This window comes from Ornithorhynchus anatinus, chromosome 4 (assembly GCF_004115215.2).
Source record: "Ornithorhynchus anatinus isolate Pmale09 chromosome 4, mOrnAna1.pri.v4, whole genome shotgun sequence".
In the NCBI taxonomy this organism is placed as follows: Eukaryota; Metazoa; Chordata; class Mammalia; order Monotremata; family Ornithorhynchidae; genus Ornithorhynchus; species Ornithorhynchus anatinus.
The window spans coordinates 127993090-128008529 of record NC_041731.1 but is presented as its reverse complement, the minus strand read 5'-3'; the positions used below and the strand labels follow the sequence as shown (position 1 = coordinate 128008529).

General features: G+C 45.4%; 1 protein-coding gene across 3 annotated transcripts in view; it reads left to right on the top strand.

Moving 5' to 3' along the window:
* The window catches only part of JAKMIP1 (janus kinase and microtubule interacting protein 1), a 216175-nt gene that overhangs the window by 101264 nt on the left and 99471 nt on the right, over positions 1 to 15440 (top strand). The window lies entirely within an intron of this gene.

Below are 15440 nucleotides of genomic sequence, written 5' to 3'. Positions count from 1 at the left end.
TCTAGAAGGGAAGACAGATGTTAATATGAATAAATGAATTACAGTTTTATCCCACCACTTTCCACAGTATTTGATGCTCAATAAACACCCAAATACCATAATCCTTAGCCATCGATAGTCTTTATCAATAATAATTATTATTTAAGCACTTACTATATGCCAAGCATTGTTCTAAGCACTGGGGGAGATACAAGGTAATCAAGTTGTCCCATGAGGGGCTCACAGTCTTAACCCCCATTTTATAGATGAGGTACTTGAGGCACAGAGAAGTTAAGCGGCTTGCCCAAAGTCACATAGGCAAGTGGTGGAGCCAGGATTAGAACCGATGTCTTTGGAATCCCAAGCCTGGGCTTTGTCCACTAAGCCACACTCCTTGAGCATCGACTGAACTTGTAGATAAATAAAAAAAAAAAATGATGGTATTTGTTAAGTGTTTACTAAGCACTCTTCTAAGCACTGGGGTAGATACAAGGTAATCAGGTTGTCAGCCATGAGAAGCAGCATGGCTCAATGGAAAGAAAATGGGCTTTGGAGTCAGAGGTCATGAGTTCGAATCCCAGCTCTGCCACTTGTCAGCTGTGTGACTGTGGGCAAGTCACTTCACTTCTCTGTGCCTCAGTTACCTCATCTTTAAAATGGGGATTAAGACTGTGAGCCCCACGTGGGACAACCTGATTCCCCTGTGTCTACCCCAGCGCTTAGAACAGTGCTCTGCACATAGTAAGCGCTTAACAAATATCAACATTATTATTATTAGGTTGTCCCCTGTAGGGCTCACGGTCTTCATCCCCATTTTACAGATGAGGTAACTGAGGCACAGAGAAGTGAAGTGACTTGCCCAAAGTCACACAGCTGGCAAGTGACAGAGTGGGGATTAGAACATACGACCTCTGACTCCCAAGCCCGGGCTCTTTCCACTAAGCTACGCTGCTTTTCGTAGATACGATCTCTGCCCTTAGGTTGTTCATTATCTATCAGGGTAGACGGGCACTAAACTAATAGGAAGAAGAATGGTAAGGGGAGATGTCCATGTTCACAAGAAACCTTTTTGTTAAGCACCTTAAGTCAAAGGAATGTGGCTATCATCTAATACTCAAAAATACACTAATCTTCTAACTACAAACGAAATGGTTTTGCACTAATGTTCAGTAACTGCTTTACAGCTGAAGGTTGGTATTTTTGGTTTTGGAGGGGGTGTTGGCTGGTTTTATGGTATTTGTGAAGCACATACTATGTGCCAGGTACTGTCCTAAGCACTGAGGGAGTTACAGGAAATCAGGTTGGATGCAATTCCTGTCCCACATGGGGCTCATGGTCTTAATTGGCATTTTACAGATGAGGAAACTGAGGCACAGGGAGGTGAAGTGACTGGCCAAAGTCACACGGCTATCAGGTGGCAGAGTCAGGATTAGAACTCAGTTCCTTCTGACTCCAAGGCTGTGCTCTTTCCACTAGGGCACACTGCTGTGGTGCTGATCTTTCTGGGCAGGATAACACTTAACCTATTTTAGACCCTTAATGAGTAATAATAATAATGTTGGTATTCGTTAAGCACTTACTATGTGCAGAGCACCGTTCTAAGCGCTGGGGTAGATACAGGGTCATCAGGTTGTCCCACGTGAGGCTCACAGTTAATCCCCATTTTACAGATGAGGTCACTGAGGCACAGAGAAGTGGAGTGACTTGCCCACAGTCACACAGCTGACAAGTGGCAGAGCCGGAAGTCGAACCCATGACCTCTGACTCCCAAGCCCGTGCTCTTTCCACTGAGCCACGCTGCTTCTCTGAGTAGAGTAGATACCTCTCATCCCCCACTAAACCACTGCAGTAATAATAATGACTAATTATGGTACTTATTTAAACACTTACTATGTATCAAGCACTGTTCATTCGATAGTATTTATTGAGCGCTTACTATGTACAGGGCACTGAACTAAGCGCTTGGAATGTACAATTCGGCAACAGATAGAGACAATCCCTGCCCAATGATGGGCTCACAGTCTAATCGGGGGAGATAGATGGACAAAAACAAGACAACAAAGTCACGCTAAATAGAATCAAGGGGATAGACACCTCATTAACAAAATAAATAGGGTAATAAAATATAAATGAGCACAGTGCTGAAGGGAGGGGAAGGGGAGAAGCAGAGGGAAAGGGGGCTTAGCTAAGGGGAGGTGAAGGGGGAAAGGGGGAGGGAGCAGAGGGTGGAGGGGCAGCAGAGGGAGCAGAGGGAAAAGGGAAAGCTCAGTCCGGGAAGGCCTCTTGGAGGAGGTGAGCTCTTAGTAGTAGGGCCTTGAAGAGGGGAAGAGAGTTAGTTTGGCAGAGGTTTCTAAGCACTGGGGTAGATACAAGTCAATCGGGTTGGGCACAGTCCCTGTCCCACATGGGGCTCAGACCCTTAATCCCCATTTTATAGATAATAATGTTGGTATTTGTTAAGCGCTTACTATGTGCAGAGCACTGTTCTAAGCGCTGGGGTAGATACAGGGTCATCAGGTCGTCCCACGTGAGGCTCACAGTTAATCCCCATTTTACAGATGAGGTCACTGAGGCACGGAGAAGTGAAGTGATCTGCCCGAGGTCACGCAGCGGACAAGTGGTGGGGGCGGGATTAGAACCCACGGCCATCGGTGGGTGCCCGAGTACTGCCGGGTGGGACATCTACATTTCACTTGAATTCCTCCAGGGTGGAATGATACTAACATTTTAAGTCCACCCATTTGAAGTCACGGAATTAAATTCGGAAGGGATGGACATTTTCAAAGCATCACCGATGCCACTGACACTGAAAAACTCTATTTTAAGTAGCCAGAACCCTGAATTGGGTTGAAGCCCAAAGCAGAAATTGTTTCTCTGGGCAAGAGTACAGAGAGTTCTCTCTTCCACAATGCAGGAGTTGTTTTCTCGAAGACCTAATGTCATGGGAAAATTGCTTTCTAGTAACCATGACTAGACGGTGTTATATTGTACTCTCGCAATCGCTTAGTTCAGAGTTCGGCGCTCCAAGACCCCTCCCAAGCCTGTGCTCTTTCCATTAAGCCACAGATAGGGAAACGTGAATTGAATTATTATTATTTTTTTTTAAGTAAAATGGTCCAGGCAGCAGAGTGATATATGAACTAGAGTGGGGAAAGGCAGAGAGGTCAGTAAGGCGGCTGATGAGTCAGAGGTCATGAGTTCGAATCCCCGCTCTGCCACTCATCAGCTGTGTGACTTTGGGCAAGTCACTTCACTTCTCTGTGCCTCAGTTACCTCATCTGTAAAATGGGGATGAAGACCGTGAGCCTCAGCGGGGACAACCCGATTACCCTGTATCTCCCCCAGCGCTTAGAACAGTGCTCTGCACATAGTAAGCGCTTAACAAATACCAACATTATCATTATTATCTAGGGGGGATAGAAAAAATGTTCGGATCAGCACCCTCTTCTGTGAAGACAGAGGGGAAACAGGATGCAATCATATTCCTAGAAAATCTGTTCTTTTATGGTATCGGTTAAGCTCTTACTATGTGCCAGATGAGGGAATTGAGGCACTGGGAAGTGAAGTGACTCAACCAAGCTCACATGGCAGACAGGTGGTGAAGGTGGGATTAGAACCCAGGTCTCGTGACTCCGAGACCTGTGCTCTGTCGACTAGGGTACACTGCTTCTCAATCCCTTTCTAAGTGGGTTTTATTTCGAGTGACCTATTCATTGTAATAATAATAATAATAATAATGTTGATATTTGTTAAGCACTTACTATGTGCAGAGCACTGTTCTAAGCGCTGGGGTAGACACAGGGGAATCAGGTTGTCCCACGTGGGGCTCACAGTCTTCATCCCCATTTTACAGATGAGGTAACTGAGGCACAGAAAAGTGAAATGACTTGCCCACAGTCACACAGCTGACAAGTGGCAGAGCTGGGATTCGAACCCATGACCTCTGACTCCAAAGCCCGTGCTCTTTCCACTGAGCCACGTTGCTTCTCTTGTATAAAATGTACGAGTGCATATGAAATGATCATGGGGGCTTTAGGGTTGGCCACTGAAGGAATGAGCCCGGTTTCACTCCTAACTGTAACCTAGCTGTGGGCAGGGAATGTGAATGTGTCCATTTATTCTTGCGTTGTACTTTCCCAAGCGTTCAGTACAGTGCCCTGCACACAGTTAGCACTCAATAAGTGCGACCGAATGAGCTGTTGAGCAATGCACCCTTGGATCACTAGCAAAAGCAGTCATTCATTCATTCAGTTGTATTTATTGAGCGCTTACTATGTGCAGAGCACTGTACTAAGCGCTTGGAATGTACAATTTGGCAACAGATAGAGACAATCCCTGGCCAGCAACGGGTTCACAGTCTAAACAGGGGAGACAGACAACAAAACAAGTAGTCTGGCGTCAATATCATCAAGACAAACAGATCAAGCTCTGCCTTCGCACCTCGCTGTCCGCCTCCACCTAGCAGAGAAGCAGTGTGGCCAAGTGGACATAAGACAGGCCTGCGAGCCAGCAGGACCTGGGTTCTAATCGCGGCTCCGCCACTTTTCTGATGTAAGCGACCTTGGGAAGGTCACTTTGCGTCTCTGGGCCCCAGTTTCCTCATCTGTAGAATGGGGATTAAGACTGAGAGCTCTATGTGAGACAGGAACTGTGTCCAACCGGATTAGTTTGTATCGCTCCCAGTGCTCAGTAAAGTGCCTGGCACGTGATAAGTGCTTGACAAATGCCATAAAATGGTTAGAGAAGCAGCGTGGCTCAGTGGAAAGAGCCCGGGCTTGGGAGTCAGAGGTCATGGGTTTGAATCTGGACTCTGCCACTTGTCAGCGGTGTGACTGTGAGCAAGTCACTTCACTGCTCTGTGCCTCAGTTACCTCATCTGTAAAATGGGGATTAAGATTGTGAGCCTCACGTGGGACAACCTAATTACCCTGTATCTCCCCCAGAGCTTAGAACAGTGCTCTGCAAATAGTAAGTGCTTAACAAATGCCAACATTATTATTATTATTATTCTCATTATTATTAACAAATGCCATTAAAAATGGAGCAAAGCTGAGATCTCTTCCCGCTCATCAAGTCGTGATGGCAAGAAATCAAGTGTAGTCATCCTTGGGTGGATTCTCGGTAATGCTAACGAATGGCAGTCCATTCCCAGAATCACGTAATCGATAGTATCGCAAAATAAATAGTTATGGAATTCGTTAAGCACTTACTATGTGTCAAGCACTGTTTAAGCACGGGGGTAGATACGAGGTAATCAGGTTGGTCTTAGTTCTTGTCGCACTTGGAGCTCACAGTCTTAATCCCCATTTTCCAGATGAAGTAACTGAAGCCCAGAGAACTGAAGTGACTTGCCCGAGGTCACACAGGAGACAAGTGGCAGAGCCAGGATGAGAACCCGTGACCTTCTGAACCCCAGGCCCGTGTCCTAAAAGAACGGAGCTTGGAGAAGCAGCGTGGCTTAGTGGAAAGAGCCCAGGCTTGGGAGTCAGCGGTCGTGGGTTCTAATCCCATCCGCCACTTGTCTGCCGTGTGACCTTGGGCAAACCACTTAACTTCTCTCCGCCTCGGTTACCTCATCTCTGTGCCTCAGTTACCCCACCTGTAAAATGGGGATGAAGACGGTGAGCCCCACGGGGGACAGCCCGATGACCCTGTATCTTCCCCAGAGCTTAGAACAGTGATCTGCACATAGTAAGCGCTTAACAAATACCAACATTATTATTATTATTATTAATAAGGGGACCGAGAATGTGAGCCTCACGTGGGAGAACCTGATTACCTCGTATCCATCCCAGCGCTTAGAACAGTATATGTAATAAGCACTTAACAAATACCATATGTTTTTCTTTAATTTTTCCCCCTCTATACACTACGCCATGCTGCTTACAACCCCTACTGAGTGCTGAACACGTGCCAAGCGCTTTCAAGGTCATAATCGAGTCTCTCAACAGTTATATAATGAGCGCTTTCTCTTTGCAGAGCTCTTTACTGAGGGCTTGGGAAGAGTACGATAGAGTTAGATACAAACCCTGCCTTCAAAGCCAGAGGGAAGAAGAAGCAACAGAATATAAAGATGCACAGCGAAGTTCTGAAGGGGGTGCGATGCCCATCAACATGCTTAGGGGTGAGGATTCAAGTCTCTAGCTGAGGCAGTAGCATGGAAAGATGAGAGGTTAGTCACAGAGGACCCTCTGGAAGAGTTGTGAATAAAGTGGGTCTTAATAGAGAAGAGCAGAGAAGCAGCGTGGCTCGGTGGAAAGAGCTTGGGCTTCGGAGTCAGAGGTCATGGGTTCGACTCCCGGCTCTGCCACTTGTCAGCGGTGTGACTGTGGGCACGTCACTTCACTTCTCTGGGCCTCGGTTACCTCGTCTGTAAAATGGGGATTAAGACTGTGAGCCTCACGTGGGACAACCTGATTACCCTGTATCTACCCCAGCGCTTAGAACAGTGCTCTGCACATAGTAAGCGCTTAACAAATATCAACATTATTAATATATACAGAGATATACAGAGTATACCGAGATCAGTGGTCTGCTGGATATGAAGTGTGGTAAGCTCCGAAAGACAAATGGATTTTAGAGCAAATTAAACCAAAATGGTCTTTGGAAGGCCAAATGACTCGACTTAGATATTTTGGACACATTATCAGGAGGACCTGTTCTCTGGAGGAGACACTAATCCTCGGAAAAGTCCGAGGAAAACGTGGAAGAGGCAGACTGGCAGCTAGATGAATAATAATGACAGTATTTGTTCAGTGCTTACTGTGTGCCAAACACTGTTCTAAGCACAGGGGTAGATACGAGGTGATCAGGTTGTCCCAGCTGGGTCTCACAATCTTAATCACCATTTTACAGACGAGGTAACTGAGGCACAGAGAAGTTTAATGACTTGCCCAAAGTCACACAGCTGACGAGGGGCGGGGCCAGGATTTGAACCTGTGACTCCCAAACCCGTGCTCTTTCCACTAAGCCACGCTGCTTCTTATGGATAGAGACCATAACAACGAAAACGGAAGAACCATTTAGAAAAGTTGCAGATTATGACAGAAGATGAGACACAAGTCTATCCCTGGAGCCGCTATGAAGCAGAAATGACTCGACGGCACTTAATAGTGAGAAGCTCATTGTCCCTTCTCGGGATGGCCCCTGAGGAGTTTCCAGTCCACTGCCGGTCTTGGCTAGGAGAGGGAGAGTCAAGCAGAGACATAGCCATTCCATTCACCTGTCCATCATTCATTCAATCGATCGTATTTATTGAGCACTTACTTTGTGCAGGGCACTGTATTAAGCGCTTGGAATGTACAATTCGGCAGCAAATCGTGACAATCCCTGCCCAATAACGGGCTCATCCTTGCATCTCTTGAATTTCTTTATTTTGAGGGTTTTGGTTTTTTTTTTGTATAGATGGTATTTGTTAAGTGCTCGCTATGTGTCAGGCACTGTTTGAAGCGCTGGATAAGGTAATCAGGTTGGACACAGTCCGTGTCCTACATGGGGCTCACAGTCTTAATCCCCATTTTACAGATGAGGTCACTGAGGCACAGAGAAGTTAAGTGACTTGCCCACAGTCACCCAACTGCCAAGTGGCAGAAGCGGAATCCGAACTGACTCCCAGGTCCATTCTCTACCTGTGAGGGTAAACTGCTTGAGTTGATTGTGTGTACTCTATTGGATTGTTTGGAGTCAATCCTAATAATGATACTTGTTTAATGTTTACTGTGTAAATATTTAGGGAAAGCAGCGTGGCTCAGTGGAAAGAGCATGGGCTTGGGAGTCAGAGGTCATGGGTTCGGATCCCGCTTCTGCCACTTGTCAGCTGTGTGACTGTGGGCAAGTCCCTTAACTTCTCTGTGCCTCAGTTACCTCATCTGTAAAATGGGGATGAAGACTGAGCCTCATGTGGGACAATCTGATTGCCCTGTATCTACCCCAGCGCTTAGAACAGTGCTCTGCACATAGTAAGCGCTTAACAAATGCCAACATTATTATTACTGTGTGGCAAGCACTGTCCTAAGCACTGGAGTAGATACAAGTTAATCAGGTTGGACACAGTCCCTGTCCCACATGGGGCTCGCACTCTTAATCCCGTTTTACCGATGAGGGAGCTGAGGCTCACAGGAATTAAGTGACTTGCCCAGCACGGCAGAGTTGTGGCAGAGCCAGGATTAGAACCTGGGTCCTTCTGACTCCCAGACCCATGCTCTATAATAAAAATAATAATGTTGGTATTTGTTAAGCGCTTACTATGTGCAGAGCACTGTTCTAAGCGCTGGGAGAGATACAGGGTGATCAGATTGTCCCATGTGAGGCGCACAGTCTTCATCCCCATTTTACAGGTGAGGTAACTGAAGCCCAAAGAAGTGAAGTGACTTGCCCACAGTCACACAGCTGACAAGTGGCAGAGTCAGGATTCGAACCCATGGCCTCTGACGCTGCTTCCACTAAGCCACTCTGCTTCTTAACATTCATGTTAAGCTTTACTAAAAATAAATTCCCAGTAGAAAAACTATCTGAACCTACTATCTCTCAATAATGGGCTTCAAGTGATAATTATCTATAGATTCAAAGAGGAGAGTTTCTCAATGAAGAGGAATCTAAGGTGTTGACCGAAACAGTCATTAAGTGATCATTTCTTAGCCCTTCTTAAATTCAAGTGGGGTTTACACATTCTAATGTGGCAAAGAGCTGCCTCTTCAGTGTTTATTTGCCTGTTTCCCTCCTGATAATGGTCTTTATTAAGTATCCCCAAAGTGCCAAGATAAAGTTGTAACCCTGGCTCCACTGACCACAGTGCGTAAAATCTGGAGTCACATCTTAGCTCAATGTCCTAAATTACCGTGGCTCTACAGGGAAAATGGGTCTAGATCCAGGAATTAGGATGTAATTTTATCTTTAGGCTCTCAACACCTATCGCTTTGTCTTGCCTGATATGTGATAGGGCTGGTTGTTGGTTTTTTTGTCAATAACCTGTCACTGGATAACCCACTTCTCTTCCAGTTACTGGCCTTGTGGTAATATCAGTGTTTGTCGTTCTCACACCCAAGGGGTCGACATGCAAACTATAGGAAGAGAAAACTCAAATTGTTCCATTGGGGCGATATTAAGTTCCCTGGGAAAAGAGAAGCAGCATGGCTTAATGGAAAGAGCACAGGCTTGGGAGTCAGAGGTTGTGGGTTCTAATCCCAGCTCCGCCACTTGTCAGCTGTGTGACTTTGGGCAAATCACTTCACTTTTATGTGCCTCGGTTACCTCATCTGTAAAATGGGGATTAAGACTGTGAGCCCCTCATGGAACAACCTGATTACCTTAGACCAGTGCTTGGCACATAGCGCTTAACAAGTACCATCATCATCATCATCATTATTATTATTAAAAGATGGTGAATAGTTCTTCTCTGGATTTTGACTAAAACCTGAAGCAAATCACTGCTTGGGAATGGTGACCTGTTACTATTTATTGCATTTGATAGGAGTTTACTCTATGAGAAGCACTAAACTAAGTGCTTAGTTCAGTGATTTGTACAGAGTAAGTGCTCAAAAAGTGCAGTCGAATGAATGAATGCTGGGGTAAGGTACACGGATCACCTGTTGTTAGGTGTAGATAGTATCTTAATAATAATGATAATGGTATTTGTTAAGCTCTTACTCTGTACCAGGCTTTATATTTTGCACTGGGGTAGGTATAAGCTAATCAAGTTGGACACAGTCCATGTCCCACAAAGGGCTCACCATTTTAATAACAATTTTACAGATGAGATAATTGAGGCCCAGAGAAGTTAAGTGCCTTGCTCAAGGTCACACAGCAGGTAAGTAGAGGAGTCAAGATTAGAACCCGTGCCCGTCTGACTCCCAGTCCTGTGCTCTAGCCACTATGCCACGCTGCTTCTCTCTTGTGGTTCCTTTGCATTAACCGGACTATCATTTGGTAACGGAGAACTGTTTCAAATTCAGAGTGACCTGTATTAAGTTCATATTTTAGAACATAGCAATGTGAGTGCAGGTAGTAATGGGGAGGGAGAACAAATCTGTGAAAGGGCTTGGTTTGTGGGCACAGATTTCGTCTTGAAGAAATTATCCAGTAGATAACTGTTCAGCATTTACTGTATGCCAAGAACTGTTCTATGCAATGGGATAGATTCAAGGACACAGTCCCTGTCCCTCATGGAGTAGGTTTAATCCCCATTTTACAGATGAGGAAACTGAGGCACAGCACACTTAAGCGACTCGCCCCAAGTTACACAGCAGATGAGTGGCAGAGGCAGAATTAGAACCCAGGTCCTCCGACTCCCTGGCTCGTGCTCTTTCTACTGGGCCACGCTGCTTCTCAATTAAGGTAGTCGTAGCATTTATTAAGTATTTACTATGTGCAGAGGGCTGTACTAACTATCGGGAAAAAATGTAAAGCAGGTGGGAATAAAAATGGGGAAAGGGGGCTGCCAGCAGAAACGTAAAGAGAAGTTCTGTGAGGGCAGGGGTCATGTCTACCAGTGCTATTGTGTGCTCCCAAACAACTTAGTTCAGTGCTCTGCATATGAAAACATAATTAAAACATAATGAATCTATGAATTGCTGTTCATCGTTCTGGCTTCCAGAGGTGGCATATATAATGTAGCGCTTAGTACAGTGCCTGGCACATAGTAAGCACTTAAATGCCATAATTATTATTATCACTATTACTACTAATAATAAAATGCCTCCATTTGGTTCAATGAAAAGATTAAATCGCTAACCACCAGTGAAGTGACCTGTTTTTTTCTGGCGTGCTGCTTTGACACACTAGGGTAGAATCAACCAGTCAATGCTATTTACTGAGCGCTTTAAGTGCGCAGAATTATCCTACTAAATGCTTCAGAAAGTACAGCACAAAGAGTTAGTAGACGCAACCGCTGCCCTCAAGGAGCAGATTTAGTTGTGTAGGTTGTATAGCGGTTTCAGTCATATAGGCCGTGATGGTTTGCAGATGGATATTAAAGTTTATTTAGATTTAGTTCTCTGGGTGCCACAGTTATACTTCCAGGGAGTTAATAATAATAATAATAATTATGGCATTTGTTAAGCTCTTACTGCGTGCAAAGCACTGTTCTAAGCGCTGGGGAGGATACAAAGTGATCGGGTTGTCCCATGTGGGGCTCACAGTCTTAATCCCCATTTTGCAGATGGGGTAACTGAGGCACAGAGAAATTAAGTAACTTGCCCAAAGTCACACAGCTGGCAAGCGGCTGAGCTGGGATTTGAACCCATGACCTCCGACTCCCAATGTAATGAAGCAGGAATGTCTCTCATTTCATAGCCTCCCTAATGATAATGATGTTTCACCAATCAGTTGTATTTACTGAGCACTTACTGCGTGCAGAGCGCTAGTCTAAGCATTTAGGGTAGTACAATATAGCAGGGTTGGCAGACACGTTCCCTGCCCGCCAGAAGGTTATAGTTTAGGGGGGGATACGGACATTATTAAAAAATAAATAAATTAGAGATATGCACCTAACTGCTGTGAACAGTGCTTGGCGCATAGTAAGTGCTTAACAAATACCGTCATCCTCAAGTGGGAGAAGAGGAAAAGAGGGCTTAGTCGGAGGTGGCCTTTTGGAGGAGATGTGCTTGTTACGTGCCAAGCACTGTCCTAAGCGCTAGAATAGATGCAAAATAATCCAGTCAGAAATGTTCTCTTTCCTACATGGAGTTCATGGTCTAAGTAGGAGAGAAAAGAGGTCTTTAATCCCCAAATGGGGGAATTGGGAACACGGATCTCCTAACATCCAGTCCTGTGCTCTTTCCACTAGGTCACGCTGCTTCCTCAGCGCTTAGTACACTGCTCTAGAGAGAGTGGGCCCTCAGGAAAATGCTCTAGATTGCTCAAGTCAAACCAGGAAGTAGTCCTAGGGGGTCCTGAATCTATCAATTATATTTATTGAGCACTTACTGTTTGCAGAGCACCATACTAAGCTCTCGGTACAGTATAGTCCCTCCCTCTGCTCTACCCCCTTCTCCTCCCCACAGCACTTGTGTATATTTGTACACATTTATTACTCTATTTTATTAATGATGTGTATATGTCTATAATTCTGTTGTGATGGTATTGATGCCCGTCTCCTTGTTTTGTTTTACTGTCTGTCTCTCCCTTCCAGACTGTGAGCCCGTTGCCGGGTAGGGATTGTCTCTCTCTGTTGCCAAATTGTACTTTCCAAGCGCTTAGTACAGTACTCTGCACACGGTGAGCGCTCAATAAATACGATTGAATGAATGGATATAGTATGATAGATACATTCTCTGCCCACAGTGAGCTTACAGTCTAAAGGGAGAGGCAGATATTAATAGAAATAAGTGCATTACGGATATGAACATAAGTGGTGTGGGACTGGGAGGGGGGAATGAAGAAACGGGGCAAATCAGGGCGATGCAGAAGAGAGGGGGAGAAGAGGAAAGGAGGGCTTAGTCAGGGAAGGCCTCTTGGAGGAGATGGACCTTCAGGAAGGCTTTGAAGGGGGGAAGAGTGGTTTTCTGTCATATATGAAGAGGGAGGGCGATCCGGGTCAGAGGCAGGTTGTGGGCGAGAGGTGGGCGGCAAGATTAGACGAGATGGAGGCTGAGTGAGAAGGTTGGCGTCAGAGGAGCAAAGTGTGTGGCTGGGTTGAGGTAGGAGGGGGCGAAGGGATTGATAGCTTTAAAGATGAAGAAATCCACCAGTTTCCATGTCCCCGTTGCTGGGTCTTCCAAGTGCCCTTGCCGCACAGCTGCCATTAGGACCCCAGCCTCTGCTTTCCAGATCTCCAAGTCACCTCAACTATAGAGTGACTTGTTTCCCTCTGTACAGACAAGCAGGCTTAGTGGCAAGAGCCCAGGCTTGGGAGTCAAAGGCTGTGGGTTCTAGTCCCAGCTCTGCCACTTATCAGCTGTGGAACTTGTCACTGCCACTTGTCGGCTGTGTGACTGTGGGCGAGTCACTTAACTTCTCTGTGCCTCAGTTCCCTCATCTGTAAAATGGGGATGAAGACTGTGAGCCCCACGTGGGACATCCTGATTCCCCTGTGTCTACCCCGGCGCTTAGAACAGTGCTCGGCACATAGTAAGCGCTTAACAAATACCGACATTATTATTATTATTATTAACTTTGGGTAAGTCACTTATCTTCTCTGGGCCTCAGTGACCTCATCTGTCAATGGGGATTAAGACTGTGAGCCCCATGTGGGACAACCTGATTACCTTGTATCTACCCTAGTGCTTAGAGCGGTGCTTAGAGCACATCGTAAGCACTGAACCAATACCATCATTATTACTATTATTATTATTATTATTATTTCCCTCCCCTCTTGTCCCTTGTTCCCACGCAGACACCTATTGTTCTAGATCAGAGAAAGTCAATCAATTCATTAAGTGCTTAAGGTGGGCAGTGGCTTAGTGGAAAGAGCACGGGCTTGGGAGTCAGAGGATGTGGGTTCTAATATTGGCTCCGCCATTGTCTGCCGTGTGACCTCGGGCAAGCCACTTAACTTCTCTGTGCCTCAGTTGCGTCATCTCTAAAATGGGGATTAAGACTGAGACCCCCATGTGGGACAACCTGATTATCTTTTATCTACCCCAATGCTTAGAACAGTGCTTGGCACATAGTAAGTGCTTAATAAATACCATAATAATAATAATATTTATTATTATTATAACACTATAACAAACACATTCCCTGCCCACAGTGAGTTTGCAGTGCCCAAACTCACTCAATCCATCGTATTTATAGCATCTTACTCTTTTAAGCCTGCTGTTGTCACCTTGGATGAGTCACTTCACTTCTCTGGGCTTCAGTTTCCTCATCTGTAAAATGGAGATTAAATAGCTGTTTTCGCTCCTACTGTGAGCACCAAGTGGGAAAGAGACCGTGTCCAACCTGATTATCTTCTATCTATCCAGCTTTGGCAGCAGTCTTGGCACATAAGCACCTAACAGATATTATTATCTTCTTACTTTGTTATTAGTATTAGTGTTGTTAGTCAAGCACTTACTGAGGGCCAGTCACTAACCTAAGCACTTGACAGACTCCAGAGGAAAGGAGATATGTGCTTCCTGTCTTCTAGGTTTGTAATTTAATGGTTGAGAACGATAGCAAATGGACTGAAACAGCTGATGAAAGATCCGATTGTTTCTTTCCCAGCGTTGGTTATGGCGCTCATGATGAGCCTCGTCTTTTGCTGGTAAAAAGGTCCCGGGCTTTTATGGCTCCTTCCACTGCTTTCTGACATGCCGGCTATCTCCTCCAAGAGGCCTTCCCTGACTAAGCCCTCGATTCCTCTTCTCCCGCTCCCTTCTGTGTCACCCTTGCATTTCATTCATTCATTCATTCATTGAGTGCCTACTGTGTGCAGAGCACTCTACTAAGCGCTTGGGAAGTACAGTTTGGCAACAGGTAGAGACAATCCCTACCCAGTGACGGGTTCACAGTCTAGAAAGGGGATTTGTTGTCTCTATTCACCCCTCCCTCAGCCCCACATCCCTTATGTACATAACTGTAACTTAATTTATATTAATGTTTGTCTCCCCCTCTAGACGATAAGCTCCTTGTGGTCAGGGAACTTGTCTGTTAGCTCTGTTAACAAAGTGTACATTGCCAAGAATGTAATGCAGTGCTCAGCGCACAGTAAGGGTTCAATAAATACAATTGTTTGTAAGCCTGAAACAAAGTATTTAATGTGAGTTTTCCTTAATGCAAGGTTCCCCAAGAATAGTAATAATAATTATGGTATTAAGCGCTTACTGTGTGCCAGGCACTGTACTAAGCACTGGGGTGAAGATAAGGCAATTGGGTCAGACACAGGCCTGTCCCATATGGGGCTCCCATTTTACAGATGAGGTAACTGAGGCCCAGAGAATTCATTCAATAGTATCTATTCATTCAGTAGTATTTATTGAGCACTTACTATGTGCAGAGCACTGTACTAAGCTCTTGGAATGTACAAATCGGCAACAGATACAGTCCCTGCCCTTTGACGGGCTTACAGTCTAATCGGGGGAGAAGTGAAGTGGCTTGCCCAAGGTCACCCAGCAGACAGGTGGCAGAGTGGAATTAGAACCCTCGACCTTCTGGCGCCCAGGCTCTTCCCACTACACCATGCTGCTTCTCTGAATCTAACCATGTCATGGAACAGACTGACTTTCTAAATTCTAAGCTCGTTGAAGATAATCTGTTTATTGTTCTAGTGTGCTCTCCCAAGCGCTTAAGACAGTGTTCTCCACACAGCAAGCGCTCAAGAAATATTCATTCATTCATTCAGTAGTATTTATTGAGCCCTTACTATGTGCAGAGCACTGTACTAAGCCCTTGGAATGTGCAATATGGCAACCGACAGAAACAATCCCTGCCCAACGACGGGCTCACAGTCTAATGGGGGAGACAGACAGCAAAGCAAAACAGAACGAAGAAAAAACAAGACATCATCAAGATAAATGAAATCAGGGGATATATAGCTCATTAAA